This window comes from Bufo bufo, chromosome 9, assembly GCF_905171765.1.
Source record: "Bufo bufo chromosome 9, aBufBuf1.1, whole genome shotgun sequence".
NCBI lineage: Eukaryota > Metazoa > Chordata > Amphibia > Anura > Bufonidae > Bufo > Bufo bufo.
In genome coordinates, this window is record NC_053397.1 from 163,155,398 (window position 1) to 163,172,611 (window position 17,214).

Below are 17,214 nucleotides of genomic sequence, written 5' to 3' on the forward strand. Positions count from 1 at the left end.
CCGGAGTGTAATTCCGGCAAGTGGAGTACACGCCGGATCCGGACAACGCAAGTGTGAAAGAGGCCTAAGGCTACTTTCACACTTGCGTTGTTCTTTTCCGGCATAGAGTTCCGTCACAGGAGCTCTATACCGGAAAAGAACTGATCAGGTATGTCCCCATGCATTCTGAATGGAGAGTAATCCGTTCAGTTTGCATCAGGATGTCTTCAGTTCAGTCGTTTTGACTGATCAGGCAAAAGAGAAAACCGTAGCATGCTACGGTTTTATCTCCGGCTAAAAAAAACTGAAGACTTGCCTGAATGCCGGATCAGGCATTTTTTCCCATAGGAATGTATTAGTGCCGGATCCGGCATTCAGAATACCGGAATGCCGGATCCACCCTTCCGGTATGCGCGTGCGCAGACTGAAAAAAAGGTGAAAAAATAAATGCTGGATCCGTTTTTGCCGGATGACACCAGAAAGACGGATCCGGCATTTCAATGCATTTTTTCGACTGATCAGGCATTTTTAAGACTGATCAGGATCCTGATCAGTCTAAGGGCTCTTTCACACCTGCGTTATTGTCTTCCGGCATAGAGTTCCGTCGTCGGGGCTCTATGCCGGAAGAATCCTGATCAGGATTATCCTAATGCATTCTGAATGGAGAGTAATCCGTTCAGGATGCATCAGGATGTCTTCAGTTCCGGTACGGAACGTTTGTTGGCCGGAGAAAATACCGCAGCATGCTGCGCTTTTTGCTCCGGCCAAAAATCCGGAACACTTGCCGCAAGGCCGGATCCGGAATTAATGCCCATTGAAAGGCATTGATCCGGATCCGGCCTTAAGCTAAACGTCGTTTCGGCGCATTGCCGGAGCCGACATTTAGCTTTTTCAGAGTGGTTACCATGGCTGCCGGGACGCTAAAGTCCTGACAGCCATGGTAAGTGTAGCGGGGAGCGGGGGAGCAGTATACTTACCGTCTGTGCGGCTCCCGGGGCGCTCCAGAGTGACGTCAGGGCGCCCCAAGCGCATGGATCACGTGATCGCATGGATCACGTCATCCATGCGCATGGGGCGCTCTGACGTCATTCTGGAGCGCCCGGGGAGCCGCACGGACTGTAAGTATACCGCTCCCCCGCTCCCCGCTCCTACTATGGCAACCAGGACTTTAATAGCGTCCTGGGTGCCATAGTAACACTGAAAGCATTTGGAAGACGGTTCCGTCTTCAAATGCTTTCAGTACACTTGCGTTTTTCCGGATCCGGAGTGTAATTCCGGCAAGTGGAGTACACGCCGGATCCGGACAACGCAAGTGTGAAAGAGGCCTTACTAATGCCATCAGTTAGCATACATTTTGCCTGATCCGGCAGGCAGTTCCGTCGCCGGAACTGCTTGCCGGATCTCTCTGCCGCAAGTGTGAAAGTAGCCTCAGTTATATGCACGTTATCGATATAATTAAAGGACTGCCGGTATTCAGGGAAACATGGGAAGGGGAAAACACCTTTAATCACCCTTGGCCCCTTTACCCAACCTTGACCCATAACAAACAACACAGACAACTGTATCATTTTATTGCTGGATGGTGATCGGCCACAGCTTCTTTATTAAAGCGGCAAACCTTAATAAACCATAATATCAGAGCAGTATGCCAAATGCTGGACTCCCAGAGGGCAAGTTAAACCATAATCATCAGAGCGGTATGCCCACCGCTGGACTCCCAGCAGGCAAGTTAAACCATAATCATCAGAGCAGTATGCCCACAGCTGGACTCCCAGTGGGCAAGTTAAACCGTAATCATCAGAGCGGTATGCCCACAGCTGGACTCCCAGCGGGCAAGTTAAACCGTAATCATCAGAGCGGTATGCCCACAGCGGGACTCCCAGCGGGCAAGCACGCCATCTGCTCCCACCATATCTCCGCTGTACTCAAATGCCGCCAGCTGTGACTTCATAAACTCAACCAGAATTTGCAGCTCTCCAAAGCCAAAATCATCGGAGCGATATCCAAACTGCTGGACTCCCAGCGGGGGATCTGAAGAAATAGAAAAAACAACACAGAATAACCAAGTATCCATAACTGATCATAACCGCGCACCTCGACCCGCCTCTAAATGATAACCGCAAAAAGGAGGGAGGGCCAATTTTTGCTTCCACTTGCAAGAGGAAGTGCTGGAACAGGGGGAGGGGTATATGTACCTTCAGGATTCCTGCACCGCCCCCATCCTGTCTAAGGAGGTTCCCCCAGAGAATTAACCCCTTGTATTCGGGTCGTCTATGCGTATGAGACCTACCTACCTACTTCTAAAGCAGTAGAGGTGTGCCGAGACTGCTGTACGGAGGGTAGGCTAAAGGGGCCCACCCCCATAGAGTTGTTGTAATAATGGGATTGGGAGGGTGGGGCAAACGAGCTGACGCTGGTGAGGATAGAGGGGGGAAGGCAGCCTTATAAACGCTAAACCCCGCCTCCCCTCATACAAACACAGCAAATATACATTTGCTTATCACTTGTATTCGGGTCGTCTATGCGTATGAGACCTACCTACCTACTTCTAAAGCAGTAGAGGTGTGCCGAGACTGCTGTACGGAGGGTAGGCTAAAGGGGCCAAAAATCACAAACATAGGTTAAATGTCATATGTTTATTTATAATTACAAAACTAGATTACTGAAGGCACTAGACATTTCAACCTGCGGGTTTGGTATATACCGGGCATAACAAGCCGACTTCCACCTGCCTAGCTTCTTAATTACATGTACCGGGACATTGTGCTTAGATGCAGCGGAGGCCGCCCCGATGCGCATAGAATGCCCCGTAATCGAGCTGGGGTCGACACCAATGTTCCTCAACAAAATACAGATAAACTTGAGGAAATTTGTGCAACTCAAAGGAGCAGAACCTAACATAAGGAGAGGTGCCTCACCCGGGGTTTCTTTAATAAACTGTAACCACTCTCGAATGGTTTTCACAGGACACCATTTATTACCAGTAGTAAAGTATTTAACTTTAGTCAGCTGTCCTGGGCGTGTCGTCTTTGTAGAGGTTAGCGTAAGAATGTAACAAGACCCGTCCCAAGAGAGCTGACTCTTCCTCAGATAATTTTTACAGCTCGCGGCGCAGGTGAATTCGCTTGGTCTGAGGAAACCATAGAAAGCCAGATACATGGTTGTCTTTATCAGTAAGCTAGTATATTCACCAAAAGGATATCCTTGCAACATATCAAGGACCTGAACATCTTCCCCGTAAATGGCTGCCGGGAAGGACGGGTGACAGCAGAGCCTTTCTGTATACCCCTCAGTAACATTCTGATAGGATGCGCAGAAAACAATGATGGTAGATGAGGATGCTTCAAATACAAATGATGTTGTATCCCGGCCAGATATGACTTAATAGTACTGTAAGACAGCTTCAGGTGTGAGTGGCAAAATGCACCAAATGCCAGTAGATAAGATATATATCCTGCTCCACCTGACGGGTGCGTTCTCTTAAAGTTACAGAATGACGCCCAAGCTTTCTTATACATCCTCAGGGTGTTATCGGACAGTGATCTAGTCATAAGAGACCTAGCAGTGGTAAGGTGAGCCGCTAGTCCATCACCAATTGGTTGAACTCGGGAATGGTTGCCGGTGCGTGGTCTGCCTGTGGAGAGACCTGAAAGAAGAGCGACAGGTTACCCCTAGATAAAGCATCCGCCGCTACGTTAGCTTGCCCCTTAATGTGATCACATATAATATGGAAATTATATTGAAGTGATAACCAAACGAGTCTCCTCACAAATGACATAATCTGAGCAGAGGCTGATCTACCCTTAGTGAGTATCTCTACTAAGGCCTCATTATCTGTCAGGAAGAGCACTGACTGATTCCTCCATAGTGGACCCCACACCCGAGCTGCCGCCACCAGCGGGTATATCTCGAACAATGAGGAACACCTGGTGAAGCCCTCCAACCTGACCACCTCCGCTGGCCATTGATCTGCCATCCACCTATGACCGAAAATAGCTGCAAAGCCTACTAAGGATGAGGCATCCGTATGAACTACTGGAGATTCACTTGAAACTGACGGAACAAATAACGATATGCCGTTCCACTGTGACAGGAACTTATCCCACATAACTAAATCTGCCATCGCATTCTGATCTATGACTACCAGGCTATCTTGATCGTGAGCATGTTTCAAGAGCTTCAACAGTCTAGCGATAAATGACCTGCCTTGTGGAATAATGCGTGTAGCGAAGTTAAGCATACCAAGCAGTGACTGGAGATCTGCTTTGGTGACAGTCCTGACGCGTGCTAACCTATGAACTGCTTCCTTAACTCTAATCAATTTGTCCTGCGGGAGACTAGCTTCCATATTAACGGTGTTTAGGCAAATGCCGAGAAAGGTGATGGTAGTATCAGGACCTTCCACCTTGTGTGGGGCAACGGGGACCCTGAGATCTGCAAACATCGCTTGCAGCACCTGCAGGTCCTGAGGAACATGGTTCGGGGATTCTATTAACAGAAAGTCATCCAGATAGTGAATTACGTGATTGACCCGGAACAAATCTTGAAGTATCCAATGCAGGGCTATGGCAAACTGGTTAAAAATCCAGGGGCTAGATTTAGAACCAAAGGTCAATTTGTTAGCGAAGTAGTACTTATTTGACCACTTAATCCCATACCATTGCCACAACTCTGGTTGGACAGGGAGCAACTTAAAGGCATCAGTAATGTCGGCCTTAGATAGCCAAGCTCCCCTACCCAGACTGAGAATAACCTGGATAGCTTCATCAATGGATGCATATTTCATAGAAAATTCCTCTGAAGGAATTAATGAGTTAAGGCTAGGTACCGGTAAAGAATGTGGAGCTGACAGGTCATAGATTAGCCTCTTTTTATTGCTAAATTTGCCAGTCACTACACCAACTGGGTTAATCCTCCAACAATCAAAGGGAGGTTGATCAAATGGCCCAATGAGATACCCCTTATTGAGCTCGGCCTGAATGAGCTGAGAAACTGCTTCGGGATCGAGGCTGACAGTAGGTTCCTACATTCATAGTTGGTCTGAGGAAGAGCCAGTAAACCTGTATGGAAACCTGCTGACAAACCCTTAATGATGAAACGCACCCAGTTAGTATCTGGATGCGAACCTAACAAGGACTGAAGGAGGCTGACATTCACCATGCCTAGTCATGCCGGTTCCTGGTTTCTTTGTGGGCAAGATGCCCGGGGATGGGCTCTAAAACATATGGCACATAAATGCAATAGCCTACATTGGTTGAAATGACAGACCGCGAAATTGAAATTATTACAGATTTGGGATCTGCCCAAATACTTGATGGGTCGCCCCAACTTGTCTACCCCCGAAGTAGCCTTACTGACTGACGGGCCAGGAGTACTACTCGCCTGTGACAGAGCTGGGTTATCACTGACTGAGCACCAGTCCGTCATATGCGAGTATGAATTGCATTTGGAGCAGGCTGAGGCTTTGAGACCGGCAAAGTGTCTACAGAATAATTCCGTATCAATATTAGACCAATCTACCGTATGTTGGAATTGAGCCAACGCCGCTGCAGCTTTTGCTGAGAAGGAACGGTGATAGTTGTAAAAGGCTGACCCACCATACTTATAAGCAAAATCCACCACCTTGTACATATACAGGTCTAACTCCTCCCTGCGCTGAGGATTAGTTGAACAAACAACATCCCTATATAAGCTGAAAGCTAAAACAAACTCTGGGATGCTGAGTTTCCTGCTCAACCGCACATCTTTGGACCTGAGCACAACCGAAACCTCACCACAGACTATGGTTTTGTTGTCCGGTGCCTCATGTGCTGCTATTAGCAAGGATGCTAAATTAACATCCTTGCCATCAATTATATCCTGCCTAATGTTAGCAGGAATAAAATGGGAAGGTGCTATAGAGGGTGTTAGACCTGACCCACCAGTTATAGTATTGCGGGAATTAGAAGACCCCGCCGCACTCTGTGCCATCAACCGAGTAGCTGTATTGCCAGCTTCGACCGACTCTAATCTACTTTGAAAGTCCGACATAGATGATGCCATAGAGTTGATGACCGCGTGCAACTGGGTGAGCGGGGTCTGGATCGTAGCCATGGAAACCGTCTCCTGACTCTGGCCCGCCGGATCCGAAGACAGCAATCGAAAAAGTTCCACCTTCCTTGCGGAGGCTGGGAATGGGATGCCTCTTTTGGTCAGCTCTGCCATCAACTTGGGCACTGTCCATGATCTTAACGACTGCCTGGAGTCTCTCGCTGAATCTGATGCCACGCTTGCATGGGAAGATGACGTGTCGCCCACCACAGATTCTTGAGACATCTTTAACTAAAACATGACATGGTTAATGTAGAACAGAAATCCACCACCTGAATTCACCTGAGCCAAGACGTGCTAAGAACCCTCGTATCCACACACGTGACTCGTACCCAGCACACAATTCACCCTACAACCACCCGATGGCCGAACCTGAATGTGGATACCATAGAACTTATTGTGAAGCACCCAGCGAGTATCGGCTGACCCAGATAGTAACGTGAGGCATGCAATTCGTAACTGTAGTGAGGACAGGACCTGAACCTGTCTGTAGTCGTGACAGGCGTATCGAATCGTTGCCTGTAGTCGTGACAGGACTTAATGAGTCTGTAGTCGTGACAGACGTATCGAATCGTTGCCTGTAGTCGTGACAGGACTTAATGAGTCTGTAGTCGTGACAGACGTATCGAATCGTTCCCTGTAGTCGTGACAGGACTTAATGAGTCTGTAGTCGTGACAGACGTATCGAATCGTTGCCTGTAGTCGTGACAGGACTTAATGAGTCTGTAGTCGTGACAGACGTATCGAATCGTTGCCTGTAGTTGTGACAGGCTATAACATAATTGTGGACCTATCAGACATATTCAAGTCCTATGTAAAGCTATATGCTGAAAACATTACATATACACGTGTCTTTTTTTTTTTTTTTTTTTTATGCATGAGTTGTGGCAGACTACCTACAATAGTACTATACCTGAAGTTGTCTGCTTGTGGATGCCAAAAACAGCTATAAGACCGAATACATAAACAGAGTGTTAGCTACTACTGGCTATAACCTCAACCTACCCTAGTCTAAGATAAATCGTAGCTTACATGCCCCGGATGCCTGCGCGTCAGATAAACTCAGCTGCTTCTAATCGCAGAAATCCTTATACGCCAGAAAACAAACCGTATATCTAGGAAAATCACAGTAGTGCTATAAGTACTAAAATATATCCCCCTTTTTTCTTTTTTTTGTTTAATATATACATATATATATATATATATATATATATACACATATATATATACACACCTACACATATACGCCTGACCCCATGTGACTGCCTAATAATAATTATCCAAACTAACAGTACAAATACACATTCAATTTAAGTAAACCATGAATACTAATGCTATAAGGATTTGTATAGTAGCACTACTGACTTTGACCAGTAGATGGCGTGCAAGTACAGTTTAGCCAGCAGAGCAGCACGATAGAGCAGAGAGACGCCGACAATGAAAACAGCAGAAGGTTGGTATGATCGCATGCTGAACACCCCCGTTCTCTCTCCCCTGTGCGCTGGCCATACAGCCCCGATCTTACCGCTATCTTGCAGAAGTAGTAGGGTAGAAAAAGCCAATGAACTCCGAACTTGCTGCTGCTTGTGAAACGATGTACCGATACCAGGAAGTGACGCCGACGTGCACCACCAGCCGCAAACGAGCTGACGCTGGTGAGGATAGAGGGGGGAAGGCAGCCTTATAAACGCTAAACCCCGCCTCCCCTCATACAAACACAGCAAATATACATTTGCTTATCACTTAACGGCCGTCCTAATCTACCACCTACTAAACCTTACTTGAAGGGGCCAGCTCCCAGAATGCCCTAAAGGAAAAAGGGGGAATGGGGGGGGGGGGACCATCAGTCCCTAAGCACCCTCCCCATACAGTCGGGCGCTTGCCAGTAAGTGTGACATACAGTTCTAGCAAAATATGTCCAAAAAGCAAATATGATCAAGTGGCAATTATACCTATGAAGCAGATCCAAATAGCATTTTTAAAAGAAAATTCTGTTTATAATGTAATTTTTTACTTACTGCTAGATTGCATACTCCATATGTAACGCCTGTAGGTAGGCACAGACACGGACAGAAAGCCGTAAACCTAGAACCCAGCACGCTTTCCCTATCTACTTGCAGTACAAGCCCTAGGTAGCAAGACCACAACTGGTTGACAGTCCATATGCTACTAAGGTGCAGAGACAAACACCTAGAGACAAAAGACACAAAGACAGAGTCATACGGAAATGGGTCAGAACCAGGAGGACAACGCAGTACAAAATGAGAGACAGAGTTTTTAAAAGACGAGCCGAGGTCAAAAACACAAGCACGAGCCGAGGTCAAAAACACAAGTGATCCAAATCAGCGCAGGAACATGAACCAGGAAGTTATCTAGTGAGCCCAAACAAGACTATCACTGGCACTGGTGTATGGCCAGGAAGAGGTTTAAAGAGAGTGCCGAGTCTTTGGATCAGCGTCTGATATGGGCTCCATTAGTCAGAACACAGCACACAGGAATAGAGCAGCTGAGCAATCAACCCACTGCTAATCACCTCCAGCACACGCCCTCTGCAGGGAGAAACAGAGCATTGCATCCTGTTGATAGGAATGCTGTCGCGTCACCAGGAGGTGTGTCTCAGTGCGGTATGCCAGACCTTGCAGGGGAATTATGTGTGAGGTCACGGTGTGAGCTATAGGTGGGCCGAGGTAAATACAGTTCTGGTTACTCACGGTTTGTCGTCCCTAGGCAGGCATGCATAAGTGAAAAGGAGAATGGCACAAGGATTCTCTGGGGCACGCTCTGGTGTAAGGGACACTGGCCAGATGTGGGTTTGAGGTGCCCTTGGTGGTCTGTATTAATGTGCCAGTGGCAAGGTCCCTTGTAGTCGTGATGCCAGTACCTTTTCTATGGAGGTACAACCATTTACTATAGTGTTAATAGAGGAACTGAGTCTGAGGCAAGCAGGGTGAAACTCCAAATGGCACTTTACTGATGATGACTCTTGATTACAATACATCCATAGGCATTAAACAGTCTCTTGATACAATCCGGCATTAAGCACAATCTCCCATACATATGGGGAAAGGGAAATGCAAATCCTCAATGAAGTACAGGCTCTTGAAATACATAAGAAAACTACTGCTCAGACTAGGCTGGTAATAATGAAAGTCTTACACTGGTAACAACTCCGGCCTGATCCTAATCCTTGAATAAAAAGGTGCTTTTCTGAATCCTGAAACTTCTATTCCAATGCTGTTCTGACAGTTGGCCTAACTGTCCTCAGGAATTGAACTGGAGGTGTGGATGCTTCATGCTGTCTCCTACATCAAAAACAAAGGTGCCTAGTAAGTCCTCAGGTAATGACTATCTTGCTAATCCTTTGTCTTGCATAAACATGATAATTCCTTAAAAACTCGGCTGCATACAGTTTAGACATTGGTCACCCTGGAAGAGCGATCTATAGGAGTGGATTGCTCACCTCTAGGAAGAATACTTGCAGGCCTTATCCCTGGGTTATGGAACCAACAGGGACAGAGTAGAGAGGCTAGGAAGGGGCCTCCCTCCAGATATTCAGCTACATCGCTGTTGCTTTCTTGAAGGCTCATGAGAGGACAGGGGCGTACATAGAAATCATTGGGCCCCATAGCAAGAATCTGAATTGGGCCCCCTAACTCCGCCCACTACCCACCCCTGGCCCATCCCACTACCTACCCTGGCTCCTCCCCTGCCACATCCCCATTGTATTCCTACTGACCCAGAGAATAAAAGGCACAGGTCAGTTTCGCCGCAAAGGGAACGCCGTAGGAACAAAACCCGTAAAATGGTGGAGGAATTGCATTTTTTTTTTCCAATTTCAATTCCACCCCATTTGGAATTTTTTGCCTGCATTAAAAAGAACAACTTGTCCCGCAAAAAATAAGCCCTCAAATGGTTATGTGACCAGAAAAATAAAAAAAAGTTATGGCTCAAGGAAGATAGGGAAGAAAAATGAAAATGAAAAAAAAGAAAAAAAAACTCTGGTATCCTGTTAAAGGGGTTATCCAACCCCTATTATGCCCCCGTGTTGCTAAGGAGGCTCGTTCCCATTGTGGCCGGCTATTGACTGACCCCCACATCTCTGGATGTTTTCATTCATGTGACGGGGGGGGGATGCAGTGGTGGCCATGTGGGCATCAGTGACGCGGGTGCCGGGAGCGGGCAAAGTATTACCTGTATGAGGTACCCTGGCATTTTGGGGGGGCAGTATAGGGTTTGAATAACCCCTTTAACTCCTTGCTGCTGATGCTTAGTTTACCATGAGAAAAAATAGCCATTTATCATGAATAATGACTTTAGAGTATAAGTTGATATTGCTATCATAACGTGCAAGAAATAAAAGCGTGAACATCATACATTATACACTAAAAATATGATATAATTACACGTTACACACCAATAATGTTGTTAAACCTTGCACACACCAGTAACTCCGCCATATAGTGCTTCTCCCATACACTATGCACAAATAATAACATAATATGCTATACAGATAAATAATCCTGCTAAGGGTACATTCAGACGTCCATAGTGTTTTGCGGTCTGCAAATTGCGGACCGCAAAACACTGACGCCGTACATCACCGGCACTTAATAGATCATTCCTATTCTTGTCCGCAGCTGCCAGAAAATATTAGGTCCAATAAAGGTAGCTTTCTCTTGGTTAGTGTTATGGATCGGCTTACTGGGAACCTCTGGGGTAGTTTCAGATAGATCATCAGCTTCCTCCCAGTTTTCTTGTTTAGGCCGCGGGCGCGTTACAGCAGTGGCGTATGGACTTCTCCTGTCCTCCGCAGGGGTAAATTCAACAGGCTCACCTTCTCTGAGGTTGTTCAGGTATCCTGGCAAGTAGCTCCGTTTCACCGATCTGCGGTTTACATATAGATCACGGCCAGTGGTGAGATCTTTTATAAAGCCGAACCCACGATCTTTGTCAAAGGTAATGACGGTGCTCGACCTCCGTTCCAGGCGGGGCTGACATTCTCTTGGGTCTTCATGTATGGCTTTGGCAACTTCTTCAAAGTATATCTTGGCTTGTGTCGTTTTCTGTACTGCAGCGGCGCGTATCTTTTGCATCAAGATAGGCCATAAGGGATCCGGCCTAGGAAAACCTCCACTCAGATTTAGGCAGGGGCAGGGGGGCCTCTCCGGTCCCGGAGAGTAAGCTGGTGGCTCACCCATTTCACATGCTGCGGCTCCGGGCTGTGCATCGGCAGATGCTGAAGTTTCGGTAGTTGCTCCAGTGCCCATCGCTCTTGGGAGCGCAGTCTCTGACAAGGCGGTACTCATATTGTAATCCATGTTAATGAAGATTGGTCTGTGGCGCAGCAGAAATATTTCTACCGTTTTCTTTCAAAATGCAATGGCGCCAAGTTTTCCCGCTTTGAGAGTGGGAGTGTCTTTAGTTTTTAACGCCAAGCTGCTGAGTGATGGCGCAGCAAACAATTACAAGTCCTTCGGTGGCCATTTTAAATGCAAAAACAGTCCATTCAAATACAGCAAGCAACGCTACTGACTTTTCAAAAATCCACAATTTTGCAGTTTTAACGATGCGGTTTTGTAGTAGATGAATACCACTACACATGCAGACAGTATGCAAGAAGTTTTAACAGTTCTTTGGCCCAATAAAAGCAATAAACAGTTGGGGCTTATTCACAATTGGCAATCCACAATAAAGCAAGGTTTTGCAAGTCCAGTTCACACACAGTGCCAATTTCAATTATTGCAGGGGAATTATGTGTGAGGTCACGGTGTGAGCAATAGGTGGCCCGAGGTAAATACAGTTCTGGTTACTTACGGTTATGTCGTCCCTGGGAAGGCACGCATAAGTGAAAAGGAGAATGGCACAAGGATTTTCTGGGGCACGCTCTGGTGTAAGGGATACTGGCTGTCACAGTCGTTACCTTTGGCTGTGACCTTCTGTCTATGCTCTCGCTGCAGCTCCGTTCCTGTGTGTCATTTGTGGTTCTTTATGGGTTAACTCCCCTGTGTGCCTATTAGGAGTTAATCCTCTCTGTCTGCTCCATGGGTGTGGCCTCTCTGCTGCACCCATGGAACCTGTATATAAGGCTGAGGTTTCCTCAGTTCTGGGTCAGCTCTCCTGGTGTGTGTTGTCTTGTCCTGCTCCTGGTTTGTACTCACTCTCCCATGCTGCTGACCCATGGGATCCCTGTCTGTCTGTGCTCTGTGGGCTTCCCTACTTGCTCATTGACGTCCTCTTTCCCGTCCTCTTTCCTGTCTTTCTGTTATCTGTTCTGCCAGTTATGTTTTAGTTACTTTGTATGTATTCATATGTCTCTGTTCAGCAAGCCCTTGCTGCAGCGCGCCTAGCTGCAGAGTGCTATGCGCAAGGCCACGCAGTATACCACTGGTGGAGCAAGTCCTTCTCTGCTCATTGTCACTCCTGTTTCCTTGCTATATATCTCGGCTTGTGTTATTAGTTGCCCTGTTTTGTATTTGCCTGTCTGTTATGTTTGCCTATGTGCCGTCGGTACCTTCTGGTACCTGTTGTCCATTCGTTCCTGCTGTCACTGTCTAGTTCACGCTCCAGAGTGGACCCTGGCAACTTCCTGCGGCAAAGCCTAACCCTACCTTCTGGCGCCCTAGTGAATACCAGGAGTTGCTTAGTCATGCCCCTCTGGAGTATTACTAGACAGTGGCGCAGTGGGGGTTTTCTCCCACTGTGCTGACGGTACATAGAGCTCATGTTTTGTCTGTGCTGCCTTCCCTGTTTATTGTTTGTGCAATAAACTCTTATGTGTCTGTACCTGATTTCCGTATAAGTGAAAAGGAGAATGGCACAAGGATTCTCTGGGGCACGCTCTGGTGTAAGGGACACTGGCCAGATGTGGGTTTGAGGTGCCCTTGGTGGTCTGTATTAATGTGCCAGTGGCAATGTCCCTTGTAATCGTGACGCCAGTACCTTTTGTATGGAGGTACAACCATTTACTAGAGTGTTAATAGAGGAACTGAGTCTGAGGCAAACAGGGTGAAACTCCAAATGGCACTTTACTGATTATGACTCTTGATTACAATAGATCCATAGGCATTAAACAGTCTCTTGATACAATCCGGCATTAAGCACAATCTCCCATGCATATGGGGAAAGGGAAATGCAAATCCTCAATGAAGTACAGGTGTCACGGATGTAGTAGGGGAGAACACCAAAAGACAACAAGATGGAAGGGAAAAGACACTAGGCCTCACCGCTAGGGAAGGAAAAGGGTCACCATCTATGAAACCCTGCTCCTGGCCCTAACTCCTATCTGTATGGGCACCTCTCGATGGTAGAGATGCCCATACACAGGAACCTAGAAAACCCTGGTGGCCCTCAGATGCCCTAGACTTAATGACAGGGCAGAGACAACCCGCTCCTTCCCTGGTGAAGGAACCAGCGTCTCACTGAGGCCTAGTAAACAACAGAGGGGGGGGGGAATACAAAACACAACAAGCGGACCTTCTCGAGATCCATATAAAAACCTGAGGATGAGAGCAGGTAACCCAGAAATTGCACTTCCTGTACAGCAAATACACACTTTTCCATCTTAGCATACAACTTATTCTCTCTTAGGATCTGTAACACCTGTTTCACATGATCCTGATGAGTCTCCATATTAGGCGAATAAATTAGTATGTCATCAAGGTATACAACGACAAACCTCCCCACCAGATGATGAAAGATGTCATTGACAAAGTGTTGAAAAACCGCAGGAGCATTGGTTGACCCAAAGGGCATGATGTGGTTTTCAAAATGACGCTCAGCGGTATTAAATGCGGTCTTCCACTCATCCCCCTCCTTGATCCTTACCAGATTATATGCCCCCCTCAGATCCAATTTAGAGAACACCTTGGCACCAAAAATCTGACTAAACAAATCCGGAATCAAAGGAAGGGGGTAAGGATCATGGACAGTAATACGATTGAGCTCACGGAAGTCCAGACATGGTCTCAGGGTACCATCCTTTTTCTTTACAAAGAAAAATCCAGCAGCCACTGGGGACTTGGATGGTCTAATATGTCCCTTTGCCAAACTCTCGGTGATATACTCTCGCATAGCCTTTCTTTCGGGTTCCGAAAGATTATACAACTGAGATTTGTGCAATTTAGCTCGGGGAATAAGATTGACGGGACAGTCATACTCCCGGTGCGGAGGCAACTCCTGATTACCACTCTCAAAAAACACATCAGAAAATTCAGAAATGAACGAGGGTACAGTTTTAGTGGTAACCATAGAGAACGATGCATTAAGACAGTTGTCCATGCAAAAATCACTCCACTCGAGAATCGCTTGCCAATCGATGTTAGGGTTATGTTTGCTTAACCATGGTAAGCCCAACACCAACTGAGCAGGCAGACCCTCCAACACATAACAGGAGATAGATTCCTGATGCAAATCACCCACTCTTAAATGAATGTCATTCACTACCTGCGACAGGCATTTTTGGGCGAGAGGTGCTGAGTCAATTGCAAAGACAGAAATACTATTCTCTAATGCATTAGTAGTCAACCCGTGAATGCGTACAAACTGTCCATCAATCAAGTTAACTTCTGCCCCACTGTCGATAAAAGCTTTGATTTTCACAGTTTTGGACTCTAGCGCCACCTCGGCTGACAGGAGAAAACGGGTACTACCAGTAAAAGACAAAAGTAGGTTTTCTTGCTGCCCACCCACACTACCAATAGTAATTTGGGGATTAAACTTTTTTTTCCTTTGGTTTACACCTTGATGCTGCAAGTACGGACAAATATTCACAAAATGTCCCTTGTTGCCACAACAAAAGCAGACTCCTTTCACATGACCCAAGCTTTTGCCAGTAGTTCCAGGAGTAGCTCCACCTAACTGCATAGGCTCATCACAAGGCACAACCACCCGAGTCTCTCCACCATAAGTGTCAAAGGAAGCAGTACCCTTATTGGACAGTACGTTCTGAAGGTGAGGACCCCTAGATCTCTCCCTCAGGCGTCTATCAAGACATACAGCAAGGGACATAGCTGCTTCCAATGACTCAGGATTTTCATGAAAAGCCAATGCGTCCTGCAGTCTCTCAGAGAGACCCTGGCAGAATTGACTACGGAGAGCAGAATCGTTCCACTCTGTATCCGTAGCCCATCTCCTAAATTCAGAGCAAAAGGTCGCCGCAGAACGTTCTCCCTGCTGCAAACCCTGTAACTTGGTCTCGGCCTGAGAGATCCGATCCGGGTCATCATAGATAAGACCCAAGGCTCTAAAGAATTAATCTACCGACCTGAGGGACGGTGATCCGGTCGGCAGAGAAAAAGCCCAAGATTGGGCGTCCTCTTTAAGTAATGAAATAATCATACCCACACGTTGACACTCATCACCAGAAGAGTATGGACGAAGCCTAAAGTATAATTTACATGACTCACTGAACCGGATGAAATTGTCACTACCCCTGGAAAACCTGTCCGGGAGAGCTACCTTCGGTTCAGGGCAGGCCTGTAACCCACCACCGGAACCAGCAGCCTGTGGGCTCTGAATCTGCAAAACCATCGCACGGAGGCCTGCTACCTCCAAAGTCAGATTCTGCATCTGTTCGACCAGTGCAGTCATAGCATCCATAGCTGCACAGATCAGAACAAAAAATGGCGGTATGGGCTCTGGATAATGTCACGGATGTAGTAGGGGAGAACACCAAAAGAAAACAAGACAGAAGGGAAAAGACACTAGGCCTCACCGCTAGGGAAGGAAAAGGGTCACCATCTATGAAACCCTGCTCCTGGCCCTAACTCCTATCTGTATGGGCACCTCTCGATGGTAGAGATGCCCATACACAGGAACCTAGAAAACCCTGGTGGCCCTCAGATGCCCTAGACTTAATGACAGGGCAGAGACAACCCGCTCCTTCCCTGGTGAAGGAACCAGCGTCTCACTGAGGCCTAGTAAACAACAGAGGGGGGGGGGGGGAATACAAAACACAACAAGCGGAACACTTAACTTCTAAGGATGATGGGTGATGGATGATCAGGACTTCAACTAGAACCACACTCCAGCTCTTCCAACACCAAATGAAGCTATCCAGAGCAAGGAGTGATGGGTGAAGTCAAACTAAATAGGGGGAGGTAAAGGTCACATGATCCACACCTGAACAGGAAGTGTGGACATACAAGCAACACACAGACAAAGTGAAACCAAAAGATCCTGTCAGATCACTAATGAGCAGATAATCTTTCAGACCTTCTCAAACCTGTCACCGGTGTGAGAACAGGCTCTTGTAATACATAAGAAAACTACTGCTCAGACTAGGCTGGTAATAATGAAAGTCTTACACTGGTAACAACTCCGGCCTGATCCTAATCCTTGAATAAAAAGGTGCTTTTCTGAATCCTGAAACTTATTCCAATGCATTTCTGACAGTTGGCCTTACTGTCCTCAGGATTTAAACTGGAGATGTAGATGCTTCAAGCTATCTCCTACGCCAAATACAAAGGTGCTTAATAAGTCCTCAGGTTATGACAATCTTGCTAATCCTTTGTCTTGCATAAACGTGATAATTCCTTATAAACTCGGCTGCATACAGTTTAGACATTGGTCACCCTGGAAGAGAGATCTATAGTAGTGGATTGCTCACCTCTAGGAAGAATACTTGCAGGCCTTATCCCTGGGTTATGGAACCGACAGGGACAGAGTAGAGAGGCTAGGAAGGGGCCTCCCTCCAGATATTCAGCTACATGGCTGTTGCTTTCTTGTAGGCTCATGAGAGAACTGCATTCAACTGAACTCTCACTTGGATTTACCTGAGCTCATCTGCACTGGTTTGGATTTACCTCAACCAGGAACTGAACTGAACTGCTCTGCACAGCCTTTGCACAGCCTAACTTAGGTCTGAGCTAAGCTATATATACACACTAACACTGCTCCATCCTGTGGAGAATCGAGTGTAGTGCACCCTGACTAGGTCTGTATAAAGGATATTTGCATGTAAAAACACATTGTGACATGGAGAATATGACAGGAGATAAAATACAAAATACAGGCATATCACATGACATTAATGCATGATTTAAACACGTTTGCGGGGCCCACGGTTATTTGAGTGGGACACTGCATCAGCAGCACATCTCCGGCCCTGTTGAGGCTGAGGATCGCTGGAGCTCGGACAGGTAAGTT